The following is a 17,925-nucleotide window of genomic DNA, read 5'->3' as shown; positions in this document are numbered from 1 at the left end:
TGAACGTTCTCTAAAAAGGGTATCGCTTGAAGGTCTTGACGGTCATCCCAAAGATCAGCAGGGACTTCCCCCAATTTGCGTTTTCCTTTGTCAGAAGGCAGTGGGGCCACAGGTGCTTCCATGCCTAGATCGAGGTCTTGAGCTAAATCATTCCACAGCAGCGACTCCCAGAAATCTGGCTCCTCAACAGCTACAGCCTCCCCAACGGGCTCCGTGTTAGCAATGAATGGGACATCCCAGAGTCCCCCATCGGCAAGAGAGCGGTTGACAGTCCAAACCTCGGACCCAACTTGGATATTAACCACATCATCAACATCCCAGAGATCTGCTGGCGGAACAAGATCCGTAACCATAACGCTGTGATCTTCCTCGGTCGGATAAGGCGGTGCGGGGCGCGAGAGCTCCTCGCTAATGATGTAGAATGTAGGATCGTACTCAGTGTTGGTTACAGAGCCCACCAGCCTGTCAAGAGTAGAAGGGAGAAAGCATTCCCCCAAGACGCGAGTTTCCTCCTGAACGAAACCTTCTTCTATGAATTGAATCTCGTGATCGGGCAAAGCATATCCCTGAGGAGGATTAAGATCGAATTCTAATGGAAACTGCCACACGGGCTCGGGATCCCAATAGTACTCCTCCTCAGGCAGAACGGGCTCAGGCTGTTGAAAAAGCATGTTCAAAGAGAATCCATCCAAAGGGTCAAGCATGCCTGCCTCATAATTAGCCATCCAGGCGTCATACCAAGCATGGTTAAACGGGACATATTCGGGGTTCTGGGGGAAACCGTCTAACTCTAGCTCTGTCCATTCATTGATTATGGGGGCTGCATAATCATCATTATCGGCGATAGCCCATCCTACTGCTTGCATATCAACCCGCTGTTCCGGTAGAAGAGGGATGGCAGACCTAAAGCGGCTTATCAAATTCGGAGAGGAGTTTGGATCCGTCACATCAAAATACGGGCTGTCCAAGGAAGAAGCAGAGTTGAGCTGCACGGCCGGAATGGACTGGTGAAACAGCTCGCTGATGGAGGCGTTGAACACAAACGCCCCATTCTGCAAGCGTGCGAGAGGCACATTGGGATTGGACGACTGTCCTTCGTCAAGATGGATGTAGGCAATCTCGGCTTCTGGCTGAGAAGGGATAGGCACGACCGGCCTAGGTTGGTTTGTTGAGGTTATATGGTCAGTGGGGTTGAATATAGTGGAGCTAGGGCTGATATGAGTGGAGCTGATGGATATTTGGTTGATGCGGGGAGCAGCATTGTGCTTCGGCAGGGAGTTGGAAAGGATGTTTGGTTTTTGGGATGGTGGGGGTGGAGCATGGAGAGTTCCTTCATCTATGAGATCCTGGATCGCATGTCGGAGGCGGAAACAGGAGTCCGTAAGATGCCCAACCCCTTGGTGGTAGGCACAATAAAGGTTAGCTTTGAAGTTGGGTGAAGGGTTCTTAGGCAAAGGAGTCGGGTCAAGGGGCTTCAGATGCCCTGACTGGATTAACTTTTCCATAATAGATGACAGCGGAGCTTCAAAAGCGGAGAAACTGCGGGACTGACCGCGGGGCCGGTTATTTTGTGGGGTTTGCACCTGGTTAATCTCAGCGACACGATTGGTTGTATTGGAAGAGGAAGCATTAGTGCCGCTAGTTGCTGTGTTGGAAGATGTCCCACTGCCAAACAACGCATTGGTGTTTCCTGAGTAAACCCGAGGCTTTGGTTTCGAAGGGTTAGAAGACTCCCCTCTTGACAGAATCCCACTTTGTAGCGCATCCTCGATGGCCAACCCAGATTCGAAGAAAGTATCAAAGTTCGAGGAGGCTTGGACAAGAACCAAATGCCTAGCGTAATCAGGCTGAAGATTGCGAGAGATGATTCGAAGCTGATCTCTCTCACTCGGGCGATCGGTCATCTGAGCAGCCTTCGTCCTCCATCTCTTGACAAAATCCGCAAAGGATTCCTTAGCCTCCATTTTTGTGGACTCAAGCTCTCGGGTTGTCATTTTGAGCTGGGAGTTGTAACTGTACTGCGAAATAAACGCAGCACCGATATCCTCCCACGTCCTCCTTTTAGCAATGTCGAGCGACAAAAACCAGTGAAAGGCAGGTCCTGAGAGAGTCTGAGGGAAGAGCTGGGACATGGCTTCGGGTTCAACAGCCAAGAGTTTCATGGCGGCATGGTAGCCATAGAGGTGAGTCTTTGGGTCGCCACTTCCATCAAACTTGGCGAGATCAGGCATTTTGAACTTGTCGGGGAGCTTAGCATTAGGATACAAGCAGAGGCGATCCAAATCAATTCCCCCGGCGCTGATCTTTTCAGACTTGGACACAGATTCCTCCAGCTTGACGATCTTCGCCATAAGAGCAGTCATGTTAGGATCCAGAACGGGTCTTGCCACAGCGAGATTCAGATTCGCAACCTCCGGGTGAGCCTCTCTCGGGTTGGGCTGAATTATGATCCGCCCCGCATGGTTAGGGTCTTCAACAAAGATTGGTTCCGCATGGTCGTCCTCATCGACCTCGCCTCCCACTTCTGCAGCTGGTGGAAGACGAGTGTTGATAAGGTCATTGAGCCTGGTGAGGTTCGCGTCAGTCTGAGCACCCCTTTGCTGCATGGTGGCGATGCTGTTCTGGATGTTCATGAGCATGGTTTCGAGACTCAGTGGTTGCGGATGATCTGCCATGATGGAGGTCCCAGATGAACTTGACGGGGAGGTTGGCGATGCCGGAGATTCAATTTCCTGGAGAACTGACGGTGATCCTGATCGTAAAGCGGCCAAAAGGGAACCCGGAGAGTCTTCCGTTGTGACTGACTGAGCTTGCAACCTGACTAGCCTTTGAATGGAATTCTGATGCAGACGTTCCCAAGTGGGTTTGGCTTTCTGCCTCGATACTTTCCTTGGCGGCGCAATGGTTCAGAATTCTGCTTTGCTTCGCTTTGCTGTAAGAAAAGGTTCGATAAGGGCCCTGCAGCAACCTTACTCTAAGCAAGAGACTTTAAAGTGATAATGCAGCCATCGTCGTTAGTGTCGCCCTTAGACTCTAAGACTACAGACGGGTCTGTCTCATGATGTTCGGACGCTGCTAAAATCCTCGGATTTCTTTTCGAGAGTGTATCCTCGTTTGGGTCGAATAATACTAAGAGATGTCAAAAATAGCCTAAGCCTCTGACCTTTCCGTTCTTGAAGTTTCAACTTTGAACTTGGAATAACTCAGGGTGAATGACGTGACACCTTAACCGGGGCGGCGTAGGCAACACAGTGCCATAGCCTGAGCGGTGTACGCGCTGTGCACGATAACCAGGGTGGTGTGAGCATCACGGCATTCTATTCGTCGTTCCTTGTTTTCTGTTTGAGACTTCAATCGGGAACGGACAAGGACTTAGAAAATTTCGATTTCCCAAAGTCTTGTTGACCCCAGGACTTTTGAAAATCTGACAACATGCACCGCGAAGATGCATGACTCTTCATCGGACCTAGCAGCGTCCTAATAAACATAAGACAGACTCGAAAGAGAGACAACCTAGGAGCCGCCCTAAACATGCCCCTACGCAAAACGGTATGTATGTACAGTGCATGCGATAGGAAAAGCAGTAACACGTAGACAATATATGGGGGTTAGATGCAAGTAGATCTTACCCTGCAGGTACCTGTCCTAGTTTGGAGAGTTCTAGTGCTTTATATATGCAAAGGCTGGTTTTGGCTCGTAACGGGTTCCTCGGACTAAAGCCAAGATATACCTCCCACTGCCCGCGTAATCGCAGAGCAACAGTCGAACGGTAGAATGACTCATCATCGTCGAAGGTTGTTGGTCATTCGGGGTCCCCGAGCTCCGGTAAACCGTGCCGGATTGCCAAAACGATCCAACGAGGCTTATCCCACATCGATGCATATGAAAATGCTAAAGAAATCGATTAATCGAATAGAATCGCAAATTCGCAAATGCCCTTTCAAATTCGGCTCACTTTATTTAATCAATGCTTAGAAGAAACTACACGAGAGAACAATCGGAAAAGTCCCAGATTGGATTGGCCGGACTTGAGGTCCCGTTAAACCACCATTCCAACCTTCGGCAGCGCGAAGCTCACCGTTTTGACAAACTTTTGTGGGATTGTTCCTCAAGTGTATTGAAATCTAAACATAGACCAATATAGGTTCTCTCCCCAGCAGAGTCGCCACTGTGGGCATGCGTGCCCTTCGGAACTTCCGGATTCCGAAACGCGAGGGAGCGCGAGCGGGGGAGCAAGCGCTCGCAAAATACAGAGTCGCCACTTGGGTTTTGAAGGTCCGACACCCAAGGAACCGTATTTCGAAGCGCTTGCCGCGCTGTTTCGATTTGAAAAAGTTAAGGAACCAGTCCGTCATAACCATATCTGGGTTCGGGAGCCCGGTTACGAGAGGGGAAGGGTTTTATGGCACCCCTCTCGCCCAATCCGGAGATCGGTCTCTACTTAGGCATTTGCGAAAATGTTTGTTTTGCGATTCTGTTTCATTAATCAGTTTTTAGCCAATTAGGGCGGGGGAACAGTTAATCGGGGATTAAAACTGTAACAGTTTGCAGGATGTGATAAGATATGGCATGGATTAGTAAGATGACAAGTAATAAATGGAACGAAGTTCAAAAACATCGATCATACATCAAGATAGCGCTGTGTATGATTTTGTCACGAAGAAACAGCCAGCTTGCATGCGTGAGTTCATCCGCATGCAAGCAAACCGTCGCGCGACATTCCCATACCCTCGCGCGAGTGTTCATGTTTCACCAATGGTTTGAATTTCATTCCCTTCTGGGCTCTGGAAGGACCAGTGCTCACCCAGGTGCAAACCAAGCAGTTTATGGGTACTTGAAAGTAAACAATATTACAGCCAATCAGATAGAAATATTATGAAAAAGCAACCCCTAAACAGTGGGGGTGTCTAAACGAAGGCCAAGGCCAAGCTGCTCATGCAAGGGCATTCCCTGGGAGAGAGAGAACCATCGCGCGACGGTATGAGACAGCCGCGCGATTGTTCTGACTGGATTTCCAGGAATTGCTTTGCGTACTTAGGGCTCTGAGACATGTTCAGGAGCATCCCAAAAGCATTCCAAACCAAGAAGTGCTATAAAGTAAGCCTAATAGTGATTTTCAACACGCAAAACAGCAAAGCAGTGAGCTAAATCTCCTTTAAAGACTTTTAAAAGAGCTATATGCACAATAATAAACGTAAAGACCAGGGTCCCTTCCCCACGTGGTCCATTCTCACGCAGACAGAATCGTCGCGCGAGGAAACGGGACCATCGCGCAAGGGTTCCCCAGCCAACAGACTCTTGAAACTCTACCAGCTTTAGGGCCAGAACTGGTATCGATTACCAGCCTTGACCCTGCCAGCCCCCCTCAGGGGTTCGAACAGTGAACAGAAAGATATTATACCTTTGCTTTGAGTGCCTTGGAAATGGCTTGAATGATGAGATGGTGAGATTTGGAGGGTGATTATGTGGGTTTGAGTTGTGTGAGGTATTTGTGCTTGAGCTTTTCTCCTTCTTTCTTAGGGAGTTTTTTTGTAACCCTTTGCAAGGAAGCATGGGGGGGGGGGGGTATTTATAGGAGAAGGGGGTTAGTGGATGGCTAACCAAGCCCTTGTAACCAGCCAACAATGCTGGTTACAAATGCTTGGTGGAGGAGTGGGTGACAAAGGTGATGGGAGAATGGGGGGTGAGGTGGTGCAAGGGGAGCCCCCCCCAAAACGCTGTTCAGCTGAGAAAACGGGGTCACGTGGGTCTGTAGCCCCCTGACCAACACGCAATCTGGGTGAAAATGACAGGTGTTGACCATCGCGCGATGAAGTGAGACCATCGCGCGAGGGTCCAGCCAACCCCGCGATGGTCAATGGTCAAAGCTTTGACTTTGACCACCACCTGGCAAATGAACCATCGCGCGAGGGTTCCAATATGTCGCGCGACATTCAAACCCAAGGTTCAGGTTCTGATTTAAGGTTTTAAGGCTAAGGATGGGTTCCTCACATGCCAAACTCAAGCCATTCCAAGTTCTCGGGACTGTTTCGACCTGACTCATCATCGGGGAATCAAGAAACCGAAGAAGAAAGTAAAACGATCGGGAAGTCAGATTGGGGTGTCTACAATTATTCCTGGACAATGTCAATGGTTTGTGTCATTGTCTAATCAGTTCACATTATATGATGAAAACGTTTAGAATGGAAAACTTACAGAGACCCATTATAGAATTGGGGTAAAATACATACACATCTCGGGGTAAAATTTGATGTCCAAATGGAGTCAAATATTTCAGATATTAAAATCCAAATGAGGCAGAAAATTTCAGATATTACATTCCGAATGAGCTATGCTAAAAAATTCAACTGCTGCTCTAATACATAGGGGCCAATCAGCTAATTGGATACTAAAATCCGAATAAGCCAATAAATTTCAGCTCTTAAAATTCGAATAGGGGGCAAACAATCATACTTTAATATCCAAAATTGTGTCAAACAATTGGACTCTAATGGTCGATTATATTCGAAATACATGAAATAGATACACGAAATACCAGTACGCTCGTGGGTTTCTAAAGAAAAAAATCAAACAGTAAAATTCAAATGAGGCAAAACCGCATAGGCACGTAATAACAACAGTAAAAATTTTACCAATGTTTGAACTTTGAAATCGTCGATGTTGCTGGCGCGTTGCGCTCTTCTCTCACATCTCCTTCACCTCAAACATGTGCTGCTGTTGTGGCGTGGTGGGAGTGGTGTTGTGGTGGTGACTGGGGAGAAGGAGAAATAGGAGGAGAGAGAGAGAGAGAGACGGGGTGTGTTTGGTGCTGGAAGTGGTGACTGGTGAGAGGGGATGGGTTTCGTGTGCTGGGTGTGGCGGTAATGGCGGACTGGTGGCTGGCGGTGGGGGGCAGAGAGAAGGCCTGGGGTAGAGAGAGAGAAGGCCTGGGGTAGAGAGAGAGAAGGCCTGGGGTAGAAAAAATGAGGGAGAGGGAGGGTTTGTGGGTATAGAAGGGTTGTGGGGTGTAATTTTGTGGGTTGTAGGTATAGAAGGGTAAAATGGGGAGATCAGGGATATTTTGTTGGTTGTAGGTAGCAAATTCTTATAAGGTGGTATGTTGAAGTAGCAATCGACTGCGAGTAGCAAGAAGCGGGCTGCGAATAGTGGTGGCCTTTTCTGATTCCCCCACACATCTACACGAGTTTTTTATCATACTAATCTTTTTTTTAGAACTACTGGCTGGAATACGCTCATTTTCAAACTATTTTTAAAACTAATCGGTAGAGCCACTTCAAAAAGCGTTACTTGAGTAGCGCTATTCCTATTGGCGCTACAGACGCTACAAAATTATATCCCGTGGCAGGCGCTACAGACGCTACAGAATTATATCCCGTGCCACGCGGCTGTATGACGTGGACTAAAGCCATTTGGAATAGCTCTACCCAATCAAGTAGAGCCACCCGAAATGGCTCTAGTCCTTTAGAACAGCGTTTTCCACAATAGAGCTAGGGCTTGTATACTGTAAATCCCAACGGCGCTTCTTCTCCCTCTCTCCTCTACTCTGCTCTCCTCCCTCTCTATGATCTCTCAGGTCCCCCCCCCCCCCCCCCCCCCCCCCCCACTCGCGCTAGCCGAGACCGCTCAACGGACGCCGTCAAACACCGACCACAATCTGTGGCTGGCCGTTCACCGTATGTATCTCTCTCTCTTCGGCTCTTTCTGTGCTTTCTTTGCATTCTCTACCCTCTACTATTTTCTGATTACAAGCATTTATGGAGAGGAGTAAGGAAGAAAATCCGAGGGCATTAATCCCCAGTCCACACGTGAGATATGGCTTTGGTGAAATGGAAAAATACCTGCTATAGATTGGTGAAAGCTACAGAGGGATTTTTTATTTTTTTTGTTGGACACAGTCAAACCAATTCCAATTTGAATAATGAACTTAGGTCCAGTTGTCAACAACAGTAGAACTCTACTTGGATCGATGGCAATAAAATTCAATTTCTGAATCGTGCTCCATCCTAAATCATTATCATCAAGTTCTTTGCGCGTAATGTGTATTTGTTTTTAAACAGCTTTGTTTGTTACTGTGTGCTGATTTACATATCTTTTTCTTATGTTCTAGCTTTGTCTTCGACATACCATGTGCCAATCAGAATAAACTAATGCTTTAAAAATCTTTTAGAATCTTGAAAGTTCATAAAAGAATTTAAATTTTTTTGTCTTAAATCTTTTGGGATTGGAGGATAAGATAGTTTTTGGGATTAGTTGAAGTGAAATGGAAAGCTAGCCACTTATGATTCATAAATGAATTCTGTTGTATTTTTTTTTAAAGAAAGTTCTTAGTGATGTATTGTTGTTTGATCTATGTAATGCAAATTTATGAATTGTTGGTCATTAGTTATATTATGGGCAATCATTTTATCTTGTTCAATTTTAAGCAAAATAGTTATTGTCAATCCATATTTTCTTAAACATAATACAATAGGTATGGAATGGCAAGATATACACTTCCTATTCATTATACGCATTCTTTTACCTTGGGTAGTGTACCTCATGGGAAATTGGAAATCACCTTAAATTGAGTAGGTGCAAAACTCATTATTCAAGTCTTTATAAATTTGCCTATATTTTGTTTAGCAATGAGGATAATATGTCGAAATTGACAATTAATCTAAAATATAGGTTATACTATGGACCTCAACCTTAATGCGCTTCGTAGTCCTGACCCGGGGCCCAGAGATGGGTCGATTCTATGTTTACAACAGCAGCACCGCTCTCGAGAAGTTTGGGAAGCTGATGTAAGTGACATTTGGATAATGTACGTACTTCATAAACTTTAGTGTAAATTTGTCAATCTAATACATGAATTACCAATTTATTTTAGCGCATGCGGCCTGTGGATTCAAAAAAAGTCAGACTTCGTAGTGCCAAGAAAGGTATACGAGCATTGCCATGGCTGTCACCCCCTGTTTTAGAGTTGATACGGCGTGCCCGTTTAGAGGGCCTTTGTTCATTGCCGTTTGTGTCCGTGGATTGGGGTCTCATTACGGCACTTTTAGAAAGATGGCGGCCTGAGACACACATGTTTCACTTGTGGCCCGGTGAGTCCACAATCACGCTACAAGACGTTGAGGTTTTGTTAGGCATTCCGATTGAAGGTAAAGCTGTGACTGGAAATACAAACTTGAAGCCTTATGATTTGTGTAAGCATCTATTGGGGGAACAACCTATAAAAGAGGACATAAACGGGATGAAGGTCAAGGCTAACTGGTTAAGTGATAGGTTCACTGGCCAAGTAGAGGAAGTGGCTGACCCAGAGGTTGTTATGCGCCAGGCGCACGGCTACTTGTTATTGCTTATGGGGGAAACTATATTTGCTAACCACTCAGGTATTTTGCCATCGTTTGTAGAAAATATTTCAATTTTTGTACAGTCCGTTATGAACCTTCCTCATATTTCCTCTGATTGTGTGTTCATTTTCCACACAGGGGGATATGTGCACTTGGCTAACCTGGAACGTTTAGAGAACTTTGATGAAGTTGGGACGTATAGTTGGGGCAGTGGTGCACTTGCCAATCTCTACCATAACCTATGCCATGGTTGTAAGGCTGACAAAAAACAGATTCCTGGCTGCTTCATACTGGTGCAGGCTTGGGCTTGGGAGCGGTTGCCCTACCTTGCCCCAGGACGATTAGGGAAGCATGCTCCGAAGGCTGGTGCTCCACTTATTGGACAGTAACTTCACTTCAAATTTAAGCACAAAAGAGTTAAAAAATTAATTTTGTTCAAAACTTAACGTTTAGGTTATTTTTGTTGGATATTCCGTTCTTTCTGTATGTTGAACTTGTACAATTCTCAGGTGAGACGATGTATTTCATTCCCCTGACTTGGCGACCCATGTCGTAGGCGCTTACAAGTACCACCTTGACATCCAGAGACCGGATGAGGTACGTACGCAAGTTTGCTTCAATACCTCAACTCTTTCACTATTTTAATGGCCATCTGTCTTCCTTCTTTACAAAACATGTTGATTGCATTGAACTGCTTAAAAATTAAAATCCCTACTCTTTAATTGTTTTCATGACCATCTTTCTCCTTTTTTTACAAAACATGTTAATTGCATTGAACTACTTTGATGTATTTTTTGAACATATATTTTTGCAGGTCATTTGGACCCCATACAGTGAGGAGCTCCTTGAGTCTCTACCAGAATACTGTCGGGCTGGCAGAGCTGTTTGGCGGGCTACTGTTTTGGGCAGGCCGGGACATGTTATATTTGATGCTGTGTTTTGGTCTTTCGGACCCGCCATTGAAGGATTCAAGCATTGTCGCCCAGTAATTAGTGTTGATGGTACTTTTTTGACAGGAAAATACAAAGGAACGTTGCTTGTTGCTGTAAGTCAGGATGCTAAGAATCAAATCTTCCCTATTGCATTCGCTGTCGTCGAGAAGGAGAACAAGGAAAATTGGGGGTGGTTCCTTGATTGCATAAGGTTTTATGTTACTCAACGTCAAGGTTTGTGTCTCATTTCAGACAGGCACTCAGGCCTTCTTTCATATCTCAAAGGTGCTCCACAATGGAGACCCCCCGCGGCGTACCACAGATACTGCGCCCGCCACTTAGGGGTAAACTACATACGGAGGTACAATAAAACTGTGGGCGACCAAGTAAAATTAGCAACCTGTGAAATACAAGTTTGAAAGTTTGAGATTGAGCTGCAAAAACTTCAAAGGTTTTCCAAAGGTGCAGTAAATAAGGATCTTGATGACCTACCCCTACGTAAGTGGTCCTATGCACACGATGGGGGTAGGCGATACGGATTGCGTACTACAAACCTATCTGAGAGTTTTAATGGAGTCCTTAAGGAAGCAAGACACCTCCCCATAGTGACCACAATTAGGACGACATTCTATAAGTGTGTTACGTATTTCAACAACTATGCCATCAAAGCAAAGGAGGGGATCGAATCAGGTAAAATATTTAGCAAATTCGCAACGGAAATGTACGATGAATGGAGGATGAGAGCAAGAAGGCACCAAGTGATTGAGTTTGACAAAGAGATGGGAATCTACGAGGTGCGAACTCCAATGAATCCAACTAGCCCATATAAAGGAAATCACAGGCACACAGTACACTTCAATGAGCAGACATGTACTTGCAACAAAATGCAACAATGGAGGATGCCGTGCTCGCATGTGATTGCAGTGTGTAATAGAATGGCCATGGACCCTACACGATTCATAGACAATGTTTGGAAACTTGACTCAAACATAGCCATATATAGCTCTGAAACGTTCGTACCGCTGCATGACAAACCATATTGGCCTTCCTACGATGGGCCAATAATTCATCCTGATGAAGAACGTCTTAGGGGTCGAGGACGTCCACAAGTAAATCGATTTCGAAATGAGATGGATATGATGGACGACTGGCTTGAGGCGCAACCATCACACAAACAGTCTTGTACCTTGTGTGGTGGACATGAGCATAACAAGCGAAAATGTTCAAAGAGGGGAGAAGCGTCATCTTCAGTACCAAATATGTAACTTGTAATGTTTAAAACTATGCATCTGTTTGACTTTTCAATTGCTAAAATGGATCTGTAACTTGTAATGTTCAGTTTTTATTTTCTTTCATGGAAATTAGAGGATAAGTATTGTTGTTAGACCTATGTAATGCAAAATTATTATGATTATTAGTTTTTGTAGCTCTTGCTCCTCTGTTTGCCATATGATTGAACTATCTCACGACTAAGAATTATTACACAGAAATGTAAAAGTTGAAAGATAATTTATAGACAAATGCTTTGACCAAATACCTAGCTCATACTCTTAATGGGATCCAATAAGACAAGAGCCAGTAGGGGACCACAAAAAGCTGTATATTAATAAGGCTGTATAAAAGTTCAATACAGTTTACATGGATAAAGTTGTATAAAATGACGAATAAAACTTAGATGGTTAAAAAAGTCTGTACGAATTTTTTAAGACTAAAAAAGGTTGTATGAATTGATGATGGCTGAAAAAGCTGAAAGAATCGAAAATTCTGCAATTGAAAAGACTACACCCATTGAATGAGACTGAAAAAAGCTCAACGATTTGAATAATGCTGAAAAAAACTGTAGGAATTGATTAAGGCTGAAAAAGCTTAATGCATTGAACATGGCTAAAAAAACTGAAGAAATTGAATAAGGGTGAAAAAGGCTACAGTAATTGAATAAGGCTAAAACAAGCTGAAGTAATAAAGTAAAGATAAAAAAGCATGAACAAATTTAATAAGGCTGAAAATGGTCTATGAATTATAAATACAATTTTTTTCAGTAAAGTTACTAAAGTGCATCAACGTTTTTGGACAATCATTTTTTTTTTCAACTTTAAGCAAAAAGTAGTTTTCGCTATTCAACAGCCAAATATTAAAACACCTCAAACGTTGTTCGCAATTTTTTTTAAACGATTTTTTACTTTTCGTTGTTATTTTATAAGGCAGAGCCATTTGAAATGGCGCTACCTGATTAGGTAGAGCCACTTGAGATGGCGTTATCTGAGTAAAGCTACTTCAAGTGACGCTACCTATTTATGTAGAGCTATTTCAAGTGGCGTTAGTCCACGTCATACAAGCGCCACGTCATACAGCCAACGTAGCACATGGCAGAACGCCACATACGTAGCACATGGCAGAACGCCACATGACAAATAGCGTCAATTGTAATGGCACTATTTAGGTAGCTCTTTTTAAAGTGTCTCTACCGATTAATTTTAAAAATAATTTGAAAATAAAAGTATTCCGGCTAATAGTTCTAAAAAAAAGATTACTTTGATAAAAAAACTCTATCTACACTCCTAGTCGAATCCCTCTCTGTTCCGAATCACAATCAACCGCTTCTCTCTCTCTCTCTCTCTCTCTCTCTCTCTTTACCCGTACAAATCTGTATACGTTTTTTGGCGAACAATCTCCTCTTGTGGAAACTTGGCTCCATTAACTTTTTTTCCCCGCAATCTTTGATTTTCTGTTATTGGTACCAGTTTTGAATAGAAACCCTAATTGGAGGATTTGATATCAATCAGGTACCGCATATCAAACGCCCATCATCAATGTTCTCGATTTCATATTCATACGCTATCGTTTCTCTCACATTCGTATTCGATAACTCACAGGCGTTTTGATCTGAGTCGTGTCTCAAATCCTGAATTCTTCAACACTCACGGATTCGGACCGCCGGTTGCACGTGTAGGTATGAATTTGATTCGGAGGGTGAAACTGCAAATGACTCGTTAAATCGGTTATGATATAGTTTGTTCGATGGTATCAGGTACTCGAATAATCGTAGTCATTCTAGAGCTAGTACGTGTAACAAACCCTGAAAAGGGAGGATTGTTGGTACCGGTGTTTTGGTTTATTTGATGCTCTATGATATTTGCTGGGTTTTAGTGAATTCATATATTTTTGGGTACAAAACTTGAGATCTGATTTGGAGGTGTTTTTTCTTTGGGTTTTTTCCGCGGGATCAGTCATCGCTTTCAGGGTCAGCTGGTACTGCAGATAACTGGGGGCAGACTTTTGGTAGTTGATCAAATGGAAGGCAACTAGAGTGGTTTCTTAGTATTTGTTTGAGTTTCGGGTGGTATTGGAATAAAAGGATATGGCAAGGAGAGATGAACCAGATAAGTCCCTGAGTTCCGTGACCAAGGACTCATTGGTTGGACTTTTGAGGGTTATTTCTGTTTTGATCATTTTTGTTGTTGGTGTGGTTGTTGGGTTGATCTCGACTTCACATATCAATCGATCCTTTAGCATACAAGCAGAGCAATACTATAATTATAAAGCATTGGCTCCTATGCCTGCTACTAGTTGTAAGAACTGTACCGTTGTGAATTGCAAAAAGGAGGATTCTTAAGCATGGGTAGCTTTCTTCGTCCTAAGAATCTGACACACAGTATGTCCGATGAGGAGCTCTTTTGGAGAGCTTCAATGGTGCCAAAGAATGCGGAGTTTCCTTATTCTAGGGTGCCTAAAGTTGCTTTTATGTTCTTGACTAGGGGACCGCTGCCATTGTTGCCACTGTGGGAGAGGTTCTTTAAAGGCCATGAGAAGCTGTTTTCAATTTATGTACATGCACTTCCAGGATATGAACTCAACGTATCAGATACCTCTCCCTTTTACAGGCGACAGATCCCTAGTCAGGTATGTATTGCTTGAAGATGAAAGCTTTAGTTATTTTCCGCCACAGACATGCATTTTGACTTTACTCGTGCTTATATTCTTGCATGTATTTACTTTGGATTTGGCAAGGTTCGGTGAGTGGTTTGAAATGCTCTGCATGCAAGCTATAAACTTGGTTTACCTGTTGAAAGTACGATCACCTACTTGTTGCCGCTTTCGTCATAAGACAGCCAGCCACTACGTGGGATTGCCTTAAGGCTAAATTGATCCTCTGCTAGAAAATACAGGGTACAATGGATGGCAAATAAGTCAAATGAATTTATTTAAAGAAGAGAAGTTTGAATCCGACAACGGTGTGTGAAAGCAACGATTCCTGAGACATTATTTTCCTAAGAATCATAACTAAAGGTAAGTCGATAGTTCAGTAGAAAGTTGTAAGATGCTTGAACGCTTCTGCACGTTTGTGGCTTACTTAATACTTAAGAGCAATGCATGGACTCAGGTAAGGGATCTTTACCCAAAAGTTTGGTATTTTTATCCTGATGGGAATGCACTTATAAAATGGAGTTTTGGGGAAGACGTCATTTCTATCTCCCATCATATTAGATGCATTTTTATTTATTTATTTTGTATATCAGTTGTGACCTGCTGCTTCTTCAAGGACAGAGAAGAAGTAGAGGATACGGGTACACGGAGAGATTCGGAGAGTTGATGTAGTCCTGCTTAAGTGAAACTATGAAGAAAAAAGAAAGTTGAAATCTGATTTTGCAGCAGGATGGACGGGACAAATCGTGTAACTGTGGCTTCTCTTCAGTCTTCATTGTGTAAATAAAGGCATTAAGCTTGGACTGGAAACCATGAACGCAGATGAAGGATTGGAAATCATAAACACAAATGAAGGCCTGTGAAGAATTATTCTCTTGCAGTGGAAATAAAGTCCAAAATTACTTTTCCAATTTCAATTTGTTAACTTTCTTCTAGTTATTTTCCTAGCAATTAAACACAAGTTTAGTATGACCAGTAATCATTGCTTAATGCTCACAAGGTTGAGGAAAACATGAGACCTGAAGTCCACCGCTTTTGATGCCTAAGGTTGATTTATTAACACTGTAGGATAATCCAAGGCTACTCTAATTATTGGAGCCAGAGGCCTGAAGTGGAGATTCAATTCAAATTCATTCCACCATTATTTTAAGTCAAGACCTCAGATTTATGGAGGAATCATTAGACCGGAAGAGGATGTTCATATCATGAAACGCTATAGCAAAACAATACTTATGCTGTCAATTATGCTTGATTTAAGGTTCTATACTGCAGAAGTCAGTGATGTTCATATGAAACTGGTCACAGTTAAAAAAAACTATGGCCTTAACAAGGAGTGTGATACTGCGATCGTCTGACTATTGGAAAGCAAACCATCTGCGTCTAATGAAACATATGTAGGAAAAAGAAACTACGGTTTTCTTTGGAAGATAAGTATGAGTGAGATGGGCTAAACACAACAAACGACATTTTTAGAACGGAAGTACCAAGGCAACTTGGTGACTCAATGACTGCATTATGCCAAATCATGGTTGATTGGTTTTTCCCCTTCTTTTATTATGAAAAACCAAGAGGAAAATCATTTTTTAACTTTTCAACACGTGGTTAACTAGGACTTGAACAATACTCGTTTACCTGAAGGGGTACTGACAGATACCAGTCATGTTAACTGCTGAGGTTGAGAATGGCATGCGTAGATATCTGTAACACTTAAATTTTGGAGTCCAATGCAAGAAACAGAATGTCTTATTATTGGAAGGTGAGAATTAGGAATTATGTATGTTGGCTAATTACGTTCACTTACAATTAGGAATCTCTGAGTTTGTTGTTACAATTAGGAATCTCTGAGTTTGTTGTTACATCTACACGTCCAAGTTGAATACTCTAGGATGAAATTCATATGATTGCTTAGAACTGATGCATGTGTGTGTGTGATCTACTCAGGCCAGTGGTAGGTCTTGTGATATGTTATGTAGTCTATAAGAGACAAACAAAACCTAGGTCACGGGTGCAGTAGTCTTGGTTTTAGTACTTAATTTGACTTCTATTAGTATGATATCCTTTCCAACAAATTGTTAATTGCCCCTCTTGTTTTACTTTTTTGCTTTTTAAGTCGTGAGATTTTTTCCTTGTCCACTATTTCCTACTGTATCATTTAGCTTCCTCATCTTTCATCTAAAACCTTTTCTTTCCCCCCTCCAGATTGTCAAATGGGGTTCAGTCTCACTAGCAGATGCGAAGAGGCGGCTTCTAGCCAATGCCCTCCTCGATTTCTCAATTGACCGTTTCATCCTTCTCTCCGAAAGCTGCATCCCAGTATACAACTTCCCCACAGTCTACAAATACCTCACTCGATCCCTCCAGAGTTTTGTGGACTCATACGATGATCCCTCGCAATATGGCCGTGGTCAATACAGTTGTCGGATGGGACCCTCCATTCAGCTTTCTGATTGGCAAAAAGGGTCCGAATGGTTTGAAGTAAACCGAACTTTAGCTATTAACATTGTTTCAGACACAAAATACTTCACCATTTTCAAAATGTATTGTACACCTGCTTGCTATCCAGACGAGCACTACATTCTTACTTTCATCCGCATGTTCTACGGAACCTTTAATGCCAACCGAAGCGTGACTTGGGTTGATTGGTCGCTCGGTGGACCACATCCAGGGGCTTTTGGGGACGCTAACATTACAGAAAGTTTTATAGAATCAGTAAGGAATAATGGTACACTCTGTATGTATAATTCGAAGTATACGCCTGTGTGTTACCTTTTTGCTAGGAAGTTTTCTCCTAATGGAGCTCTTACTCAACCTCGCCGCAACCGTACTGTAATTTTGAGATTTTGAAGACGTGTTTTTTCTTTTGTACCCTCTACAAACCCCAGATTTTTGTAGGGCCTTTCTTTTCTGGCTTTTTGGTAGCTGTCAAGTTTTGGCAGTGCTTTTTTCTAATGAAAATTTTGTGGCTTTGGTTGTGGTATGTACAACTCTTGTTCTAGGGGAGTGTGGTTCCAGAAAACCATTGAGAGGACTTATTTTTTCTTTTTTTGCAGAAATCTGGAGAAAATAATCAACATATGTTCATCTAGAAAATTTTCTCATTTCCTTTTTCCTCTTATACTTAGTCACATAATTCTTCAAAACAGCCTTCGCTCCCACACTCAATTCGCGTTCTGTGCTCACGCTCTCATTCCTTGCACGCACGAATTCTAATTGTTTGGTGGAGTTTTGAAAGACACTTTCATGCTCGCGCTTTTGCACGTGCATGCGCATTACGTGACTTAGCTTTTAAGTATGTAGCAGGAAATTCAATTTGGTTTAAGCCGAAGCCGAAGCCAATACCAGCTGTCAGTAGTCCACGGTCCTCGTAATATTTTTTTTACGTTTGCATGGTACTGAAAATTATTCAATGCTCCGAGCTGTCATGTGGTGCTCTAAACTCTTTCTCCACCACAGATTTGTATGATTCCCACTACAAAAGTGTGGGAATCACATAAATGTGTGGTGGAGAAGAGTTTGGGCACCGTCATGTGGTGTCCTATATGTATTGAATAATTACTTGCATCAGTAGGGGTGGGAAAAAAAAAACGGTTAACCAAATCTAAAACTGAAACCGGACCAAACCAGTGATTTGGTTTGGTCTCTAGAGGTAAGCGATTTGGTCCTGTATGAGCTTTTGCCAAACCAAAAAAATCGGTTCGGTCCGGTTTTTCACCTTCTTATCCGAAATAAATCGG

At 43.1% G+C, this 17,925-nt stretch overlaps 1 pseudogene; it reads left to right on the top strand.

Moving 5' to 3' along the window:
- Window positions 1–12,821: 12,821 nt before the first annotated feature.
- Window positions 12,822–17,168, top strand: LOC131326231 (glycosyltransferase BC10-like; annotated as a pseudogene).
- Window positions 17,169–17,925: the final 757 nt, after the last annotated feature.

This window comes from Rhododendron vialii, chromosome 5a (genome assembly GCF_030253575.1).
Source record: "Rhododendron vialii isolate Sample 1 chromosome 5a, ASM3025357v1".
Taxonomy (NCBI): Eukaryota; Viridiplantae; Streptophyta; class Magnoliopsida; order Ericales; family Ericaceae; genus Rhododendron; species Rhododendron vialii.
Note: the sequence above shows the minus strand (reverse complement) of the source record. Positions and strands in the feature narration are given on the sequence as shown.